Consider the following 10,069-nt stretch of genomic DNA (forward strand, 5'->3'; position numbering starts at 1 on the left):
GTACATTATAGGAAAACTACTGTTGATATTGCAAAAAATAAATTTTTTTTAACATTTATTAAGCAGGCACTCAAACCATACTTTATCTTACAAATGTTGAGGTTGCACTAAATGCTGCTCAGTACTATCCATGCTCTACCCAGTACCTAAGTCAAATTTCTTTTGAGTCAGTTTAATTATATCATATAAGATCCTTGTCAGGAGGAGTATTGTGGGAGGGGGTGTGGCTGATGGCCCCCCTGCTCTGCCTTGGGAGGCAAGTGACATTTAGTTTCCCGCCTCACCCGGTTGTCAGTCTTTGTTATCCCTTCCCTTTGTTCCTGTCCATCATTATGTATTCCTTCCCCCAGTTCTGGAAAGTTCTTAGTTCTCTGCACCCCCGTTGGTTCTCCCCTCGAAGCCATCTCTCCCCTCCATCCCAGTTGGCTGTCGCCCTGTCGCTCTTCCCTGACTCTGCCCTCGAGCCCTCACCTAGTTGGACGTTTTGTATCCTGAACCTCCTACCCAGTTATAGTTATAATCTCTGCCCCACCCCGGGTTCAGGGCTCTAGGACCTGGCTGCCCTTCCGAGTAGCTGTTCCCCTCGTCCCCTGTCTTGTTTTCCCTTTCACGAACCCTCGGAAATAAAGCCGTCCGGGAGACACCCGCCTCTGTGGAAGCCTGTTATTTTCTCCAACCACCGACACACCTGCGGTCCGGATTCGGCAGCTATCCGCGGCGATTCTAGGACCCAGGCGCGTTAACTGGCGCCCGAACACACTGACCCCCTGCACGGAGTCAGTCGAAGAGCGTCTCCTCTCCAGCTTCGGCTCTGTGATCCGGCTGCCCGAGGACCTCCAGCGCCATTCGGCGTCAGCACCACGGATGACCGCGCTTCGTTTTAAGAAGACCTTTCGCCTCGTGGACTGCGGACACCCGGTGGAGCAGGACCAGTAGCTTCGCAGAAGCTCCCTGGCACTCCAGACCCTCAGCGCTTCCATCCCCCATCGAGGTCTCTTCCTTTCAAGGGAAGTCCTTCACGGTGAGTTTTTCGTGCCCTGTCATGCACTCCGTTTCTTTTTTGTTTTCCTTTGCCTCTCTGGGGACTTTTGCCACTCCGACAGCATGGGCAACCGTCTGTCTCTGGCACGGCGGGATTTTTACCTCCACGTTAAATCCTCCCTCGTTTTGGGGAACATTTCGTTTAAAAAAGGGGATCTCAAAGCTTTAATTAATCTTGTTTTTGATCACCTTCCTGACACGGCTCAGGAAGATTTTAATTCAGTTCAGTTTTGGGGAAAAGTCGGGAGATTGTTATATGACTTACAGGTTAAAGGCAACTTTCAGGTTGGACCTTTTTTTCTGCTTTTTCATTCTATTTTCATTTTATTTAAACAAAAACGGGAGAGTTGGGCCCCCAGTTCACCTACCCCTCGTCCCGCCCCCCCCATTCCTAACCCCGTTTCCCCTAAGGGTGAGTCGGGCGGCAGACCCTGCCAAGATCCGGCACTGGGCTGCCACCGTCTCCCTGCTGCCCCCCCTCCCATCCTGTCCACCTTTCGACCTGGGACTGGCCACCCCAGTTCGAACCTTTCCTCGTCCCAAAACCCCCAGACCCCTGTCCCCAGTTTGAAACCCTGCTGTTCAATTCCTAATATCTGCCAGCATGGAGATCAAAATGGCGCTGGCCACATGGCCAAGCTGGCTTCCAGTGCGCCACAAAATGGCGTCCCTGCACCTCCTTGCTCCCCTCGGGCTCCTGCCATTTCCCCGTTGACCCCTCCTCTGCCGAGTGCCGCCCCTGCGTCGAGTCCCGCCCCATCCCAAACGTCGATGATGTCAGCGTCGGGACCCGCCCCCTCCGTCCCCTTGGCCGCGCCCCTGGGTGGGCCCCCGGTGGGAGGGACCGGCTTGCAGGACGGCCACGCCTCTGTGGGTGGGAACCCCCTACGGGATGGCTCCGCCCCGGGAGGGGGACCTAGCCCCGCCTCCCCCTCTCCAGCCACTCTGGTTCCCACGCTAATAGAACCAGAAGTCGGTCTGGCCGGAAGCAGTCCATCTTGGTTTGCAGGGCTCAACACCATCGGAGCCCATCGGCCAGGGAGAGGATCAAGGCCCTCACCCATCCTGCCTCATCCTCCGAAGAGGATGAGGACAGTGGCAGCCCCCGGCCCACATCTAGGTCGGGAGGTGGGTGGGCCAAGATCAGGGCAGCTGCAATTAAGGACGGGGATTTAGAGCTCGCTCGAGACCTTGGGTCATTCGCTGCACCGGTGATCAGGGAGAGGGGAAGGCAGCCCAGGTGGGAGCAAATTCCATATGTAGAGGTGAAAGAGCTGCGCAAAGCAGCAAAAGACTATGGGAGGGACTCGCCATTCTTCAAAAATGTTCTGGACTTAACCTTTTCCGGCTGCACTCTGGTCCAGCACGACCTTCACTACATCGCCAAATCCCTGTTCACCCCCACAGAATTATTACTGTGGGAAATACAGTGGAAAAAACTGCTTAAGCCCCTGATCAAAACACATAATCTACCTGAAACCCTGGGAACAGGAGATGAGGCAATGGAAGCCATTGCGGGGGAGGGAGAGTTCAGCCAGCCGGATGATCAAATTCTATTACCAGCACCTTTGCTGGATGACATCTGGGAGGCTGGTCGCACTGCACTTTTAAAGATCCCAGATGGGAAGACTCCCTCACAGAGTTTTTCAGCTATCGTGCAGGGATAGAGGAGTCATTTATCAAGTCTGTGGACCGCCTCCGAGAGGCAATTGACAAGCAGATAGAGCACCCCGCGGCAAGGGAAGAGCTTCTGAGGAAGATGGCGATGACCAACGCCACAGCAGAGACCAAGAAAATCCTCAGGACCCTGCCACAGGACCCTGAGCCCACCATCGCCCAGATGGTGGAGGCCTGCATCAAAGCAACATCAACGGAGGTCACGGTCACCATGGCGGTGAGCAAAGGGGTTGGGGAGGCCATGTTGAACCTTAACACCACGCGCTGCTTCAGGTGCAGCCAAATGGGGCACATCCAAGCCAACTGCCCACACTGGCCCCCTGACTCATTTTATTATCACCACACACCTTCTCCAAGGTCACCACCCAGGAACTCTTTCCCACCATACCAGCCGGTGGGAAACAGGCCGCGAAGCGCGAGGAGGGGCCGCGCGAGAACAACAAATGGCCCTTCTCAGCGCCCGAGCCTCCCTACTATCAGGCAGGACCAGTGGCCCAGGGGACAGTTCCGGAGGACTGGCGGAGCTGCGACGACGGACTTCGCCTCCTCCGGAGAACGGCCAACTTAGATCCTAGCCGCCGCCAGGTCAACAGAAGCTCGCTCACCATCACATTCCAGGATGAGGACCTGGTGAGAGTCCCTGCGGGGTTCCTGGGGCCCCCACACAGCCATGGCGAAGCAACAGTGCTTCTCCTGGGTGATGCACGGCAGCACACACCTGACCGGATTTCCATCTTGCCCGAAGTGGTGTGTGTCCCGCCGGGGTCTGAGGTAACAGTCTCGGTCATCTGCCATGAGCCCCCATACACCTTGGACAAAGGGCTCCCCTTCGCCTTGCTCTATCTGCTTGATCCTGACGATCTCTCTGGACAGGACTCGGAAGAAGACATTCATGTTTTCCTAACACAAAATGTGTCAAAAGAAAGACCAATAATTAAGACTGTGCTCTCATTGCAGGGGAAGTCGGTGACGATGAACCTGATGGCAGACACTGGGGCTGATGTCACCATCACTCCCAGGTCAAAGTGGCCCCGCGACTGGGAGTTGGTGCCCCCTTGCGGCACAATCTCTGGAGTGGGTGGAGCGGTCAATTCTATGCGAAGCCGACACTTGGTAAGTGTGGAGGGCCCTGAGGGACAAATAGCCACCATTCGGCCTTTTGTTGTTTCTTCCAATATTATGCTATTAGGCAGGGACGTGTTGTCCCAATGGGGTGCCCGCCTTGACATCCCTAGCCCTGCGTGGGATTTATAGTGTGGGCCACTGCGGAGCTCACCTCCCCACCGTTGAATTGGAAAACCGATGTTCTGGTGTGGGTGGATCAGTGGCCGCTTGTGGAGGAGAAATTAAATGCGCTCAATGAGCTTGTAGAGGAGCAGGTGCGCCTGGGGCATTTAATACCCTCCACCAGCCCCTGGAACACCCCTGTCTTTGTCATCAAAAAACCAGGCAAAGGCAAGTGGCGCCTGCTCCAGGACCTCCGCAGGGTCAGTGATGTCATTGAAGACATGGGCCCCCTTCAGCCTGGGCTTCCCTCACCCTCCATGCTTCCCCGGGATTGGCAGCTCGCAGTCATTGATATCAAAGACTGCTTTTTCAACATCCCACTGTATCCCGGAGATGCCCCCAGATTCGCATTCTCTGTCCCGTCCATCAATAGGGCAGAGCCCTACAAAAGATACCAATGGACCACTCTGCCCCAAGGAATGAAAAACTCTCCAGTGCTCTGTCAAACATTCGTAGCTCAGGTTCTGTCGCCAATCCGCTGGCTTTTCCCAGAATGATTTTACATTATATGGACGACGTCCTCGTCTGCGCAGAAACAACCACCTACCTCCACGCAGCACTTTCAAGGACAATTAAAGCCATCAAGGATGTGGGTTTTCAAATAGCAGAGGAAAAAATCCAGCTTTCTGCACCGTGGAAGTATTTGGGAAGGACCATCACGGGAAGGACCGTCGCGCCCCAGTCCATTTCCATCAAGGACAACCCACAGACCCTGCGGGATCTGCAACAGATCTGCGGTACTGGGACTCACCACGGAGGAGCTGGCGCCCCTCTTCAATCTCCCGCGAGGCGACGGCGACCTAGCTTCTCCACGCGAGCTGACACCTGCTGCGAAGGGAGCCCTGGAGAGAGTCGCAGAGGCCATCAGATCCCGCCAGGCGCACCGAGTGGACCGGGTCCTTCCCATCACCCTCGCCATCCTTGGTAAGTGCCCAAACTTCCATGGTTTGCTTTTTCAGTGGGATGCTGGGTGGAAAGACCCACTCCTCGTCATCGAGTGGTTGTTCCTTCCGCACCAGCCCCCCAAGACCATCTGAACACCCGCCGAATTGATGGCAAAACTAATAATCAGGGCCAGACAACCCCTCTGGACCCTCGCAGGGTGTGATCCGGCGTGCATCTATGTGCCTTTAAATTTGGAACAATTGGAATCTCTTTTACAAACAAATGAAAACCTGCAAATCTCTTTAGATAGCTATCCTGGCCAAATCTCGATAAATTACCCTAAGCACAAGCTATTTAAAGATACCTTATATTTGGCCCCAAAATCATTCAAGAGTAAAACACCTATCAAAGATGCTCTCATGGTGTTCACTGATGGATCGGGAAAATCCCACAAATCAGTGATCACGTGGAAGGACCCGGAGAGTCAGAAGTGGGATTCTGACATCCAAATCGTTGAGGGTTCCCCCCAGATCGCAGAACTTGCTGCAGTCGTGAGAGCATTCAAAAAATTTCAACAACCTTTCAATTTGGTGACGGATTCGGCATATGTGGCCGGGATAGCAGAGCGGGCAGAACATGCCATGCTCAAAGAAATTCAAAACAAAAAACTATTCGGGTTGCTCACGGAATTAATTTGGCTGATCTCCCACCGGGAGCAACTCTATCACATAATGCACGTTCGGGCTCGCACAGACCTGCCAGGAGCCATCGCTGAGGGCAACCGGAGAGCGGACCTTCTAGCCATGGTCATTGACACTGCAGCCTCTTCTGGACTCGCACTTTCAAACACCATCCCAGATATATTTGCACAAGCAAAGCTCAGCCATGCATTTTTTCATCAGAATGCTCCTGCCCTCGCGAGGCAGTTCAAAATTTCAAAAGAACAAGCCAAAGCAATCCTCGCCACTTGCCCCAGCGGTCAGTCCCTTGCCCTTCCACCAGTGGCATCAGGGGTCAATCCCTGAGGACTGGGAGCGTTGGAGCTTTGGCAAACAGATGTCACTCATTACAATCCCTTTGGCCGCCTGAAATATATACATGTGTCTATAGACACTTTCTCAGGAGCAATCTTCGCCTCTCTCCATATGGGAGAGAAGATGAAAGATGCCAAGAAACACCTTTACATGGCATTTGCTATGTTAGGGGTCCCAAAAACAATAAAGACCGATAACGGTCCGGGACTCGTCTCCAAACAATTTGAAGAATTTCTCCAGCAATGGGGCATCAAACACATCACAGGAATTCCACACAATCCTACCGGTCAGGCTATAGTGGAGCGCTCCCACAAGGAGCTCAAAAGGTGCTCGAACAGCAGCATGACTCGGCTCTGGCAATTACCCCGGTCGAAAGGTTATGCAAAGCACTTTATGTGCTGAACTTCTTAAATTGCACAAACCGGGAGCCAGACCTGCCAGTTCTTAGACACTTTCACAATAACACAAGAGCACTTTTGCAGGAGCGACCACCAGTGCTTGTCCGGGACCCGGAATCCCGTGTCATCTCAGGGCCATTTCCCCTAATAACTTGGGGGAGAGGGTATGCCTGTGTTTCAACAGCACAAGGTCCGAAGTGGATTCCGGGCAAATACGTCAAACCCTTCCTCGAAGATGCCACCGTTGCTGACCCACCAACATAGAATGATCCCGGGACTGCATCACCCTCAACACCAGACGACGCAGTCGCGTGGAGAAGGAGGAAAAAGAAGAGGACCCGGAGCTGCCCCAACTTGGTGTCCCGAGTCCTCATCTCCAGATTATACCTTCCCCCACCGGACTGGGCACTCCCTAATACCCCATCCCCTCCTGTCTCATTTCCCTTGCCCCCCTACCTTACCCGTTTTCCCTTTGCCCCTCTGCCCTAAGTTGTTTTATTTTAACCCAAGGGGTGAGCTGGGAGGGGAGGGAACCAAACCCTTTAAGTTATTTATGCTCCCCTTTATTTTAATAGAATGAGGATGGCTGCTCACATGATACCTACCCAGAAGGAACACCTGAAGATGCCCCACTGTGCCCAGCTGGCCGTCACTGCGGTCGTCATCATCCTGTGGCTGCAAGCGGTGGACAGCTAGATTGTCCAGCAGCCGAAAGAAAATGTCTGGGTCACGCTTGCGAAATCTTTGCAGCAAGAAAACCTATGTCTGGCCATGGGCAATGTGGACAATCCATTGTCCACATGCTTGGCAGGGGTTCCCCTGGTGGCTGATGATTGGCCCGTTTTCAACTCCGACCTGCTCTGAACCACGGGTAAGAGACCTAACCCGGTCGACACTTGGGATGAGTGGACCAAAATTCTCACAAATAGCAAAGAGGAACCCCAAGAATTGGATCTGCTGGGGTCCTCCACAGCTACATATTGTGTAAAATTCTATTACAGAAGGCCAAGTCAAAATTGGCATGGAATCGATTTGGCCAAGAATACTTACAGAAAGGTGTTACACCTCTCAACAAAAAATATAATAGTCAGACCTGGTGCAATTACACCAGCCAGGTCATTTCAGTCTCCTCCATGCGTCCTAAGGTGCTGCCCAGGGGGATCTTTCTTATCTGTGGGGACAGAATATGGTCAGGAATTCCATCCCGGCTCCAGGGGGGACCATGTAGCCTTGGCAAGCTTGCTACTCTCACTCCGAACAAGACCCAAATTATAGATTGGAAAAAAGAGAAACAATTGGCACACACAAAAAGATCATACAATCAATTTGATGAAAATTGCGATTTTGAAATTTATAATTGGGGAAAAACAAAGAGGATCGCTGCATCCATTTTTCTCTCTTGGTATGCAGCAGCTAAGGCCCTCGGTGAGCTTTCTCACCTGGAGTGCTGGATTAGTAAGAATGCCAACGCCACGTCTGCCGCTCTCTCCGATTTTCTGGCAGACGAGCAAACCACCAGGCATGCCACTCTACAAAATCGAGCGGCCATAGACTTTCTACTCCTAGCCCATGGTCACAGCTGCGAGGATTTCGATGGACTGTGCTGTTTTAACTTGTCATCAAGAAGCACGTCTATACAAGCCAACATCAAGCGGATCCAGGTGCAAGTAAAAGACCTAAAAACTGAAAATTCGGCTGCTGACCCAGTAGATAAAGACTTTTCGCAGTGGGGTGTCCCCGGATGGGCAGCCTCCATCATCAAAGGACTTTTATGGATTTTTGTAATCATCCTCCTCATTTTTATCGCTTTGGCGATCTTTAAGAAATATTTAGTTAAGACTTTGGGGGGACGTCTTTTTAATTAACAAAGACGGGGGAGATGTGGGAGGGGGTGTGGCTGATGGCCCCCCTGCTCTGCCTTGGGAGGCAAGTGACATTTAGTTTCCCGCCTCACCCGGTTGTCAGTCTTTTGTTATCCCTTCCCTTTGTTCCTGTCCATCATTATGTATTCCTTCCCCCAGTTCTGGAAAGTTCTTAGTTCTCTGCACCCCCGTTGGTTCTCCCCTCGAAGCCATCTCTCCCCTCCATCCCAGTTGGCTGTTGCCCTGTCGCTCTTCCCTGACTCTGCCCTCGAGCCCTCACCTAGTTGGACGTTTTGTATCCTGAACCTCCTACCCAGTTATAGTTATAATCTCTGCCCCACCCCGGGTTCAGGGCTCTAGGACCTGGCTGCCCTTCCGAGTGGTTGTTCCCCTCGTCCCCTGCCTCGTTTTCCCTCTCATGAACCCTTGGAAATAAAGCCGTCCGGGAGACACCCGCCTCTGTGGAAGCCTGTTATTTTCTCCAACCACCGACGCACCTGCGGTCCAGATTCGGCAGCTATCCGCAGCGATTCTAGGACCCAGGCACGTTAGAGTATTATTTGTCTCATGTTTCAGACTTTGTGTGTGTGTGTGTAAGCATGAGATAAACTATGAAACAAGTCAAATATGATGGTAAAAAAAACATTCTTGAAAAGTACAGAATTTTTGACATAAATGTAAAAATAATTATGGTACGGTTGTGATGAGGGGAGCAGCTGTGCTGAATACAATTCTGTAGTACTGTAAACACTTGGAGAAGTACCTTATACAATAATAAACTATTTTGTTCTGCTTGCTTTTCTTAAAATGAGCTATATTCTGCTAAAGAAGCCTATGAACCCTGCTGTTTGTTCCAAGTCTGATGAAAATTTTAGCTATGCATTTCTAATTTTATAAGCTGAAGCACATGGATTCCCAAGTTTTCAAATGTATTTCAATTACCAGAGACAAAATAGGCTATTAACAGGACAGATCTTCCATGCCATTCAGCAGAAAGTAGCTAAAACTCCCCTATGACGCCCTGTTGAGCTTTTTCTATCCTGTAATTTTGGCACAGGATTTCAGAGAAATATGTTTCATTGTAGTAGCCTTGAAAATTTTGCTAATTTTTTTTTTTTTAACTGGGAGAACAAAAAGTTTTTTTAATGCAAAGATATAATTTAAAAGTAATTAAAATACAGTTGTAAATTTAACCTTTATACACAATAGTAATTTAGATAAGTGCACTGCAATTTTTTTTAAAAAATCCCTGAAATAGTTTAAGCTACAGTATTCTTAGCCATTACTAAACTTATTAGCTAGAAACAGAATAGATTTCGTGAAAGGATGAAGGGGAAATAATGGACAGTTTGGAGAATTTTTTGTGATATTCTAGATACAATCGGTTTCAGAAGTTCCCCATTTTCTTCCCTCATAAAAAATGGTCTTTTTTTTTTTAAATTAGGATTTATAAATGCTACATTTTTAAGTAGAGGCAACTGGCTTTCCCAGAAAGATTTTCCAAAAAATAAAGTCTCTTTAAGGTCAGAATTTTTTAATAATTAATCTTATTTCACTCAATTTTTTCCCCCGTAATTTTTATTACCATATTTGGAACTAAACATTATCCAAGTGTAAAAAAGAAAGAAAAACTTTAATTTACACTCTTAGACTGAAAAATTTGAATTTTGATAATATGAAAAAGAGTGCTTTAAAAATTACGGCAATTTGCAGTCAAAAGCCAAATATGAATTCACAGGAATTTATTTAATGAAACAGATTGTACTAATTAAACAATATTTTAAACTAAATATCCCGATACAAGACCTGAAGACTCCAAAATTCAGTGTCCAGATCATGGCCCAGTCAAATTAATAGAATTACCTAGTATTATATTGTATTTTGA

This window comes from Taeniopygia guttata, chromosome 2 (genome assembly GCF_048771995.1).
Source record: "Taeniopygia guttata chromosome 2, bTaeGut7.mat, whole genome shotgun sequence".
Classification (NCBI taxonomy): Eukaryota; Metazoa; Chordata; class Aves; order Passeriformes; family Estrildidae; genus Taeniopygia; species Taeniopygia guttata.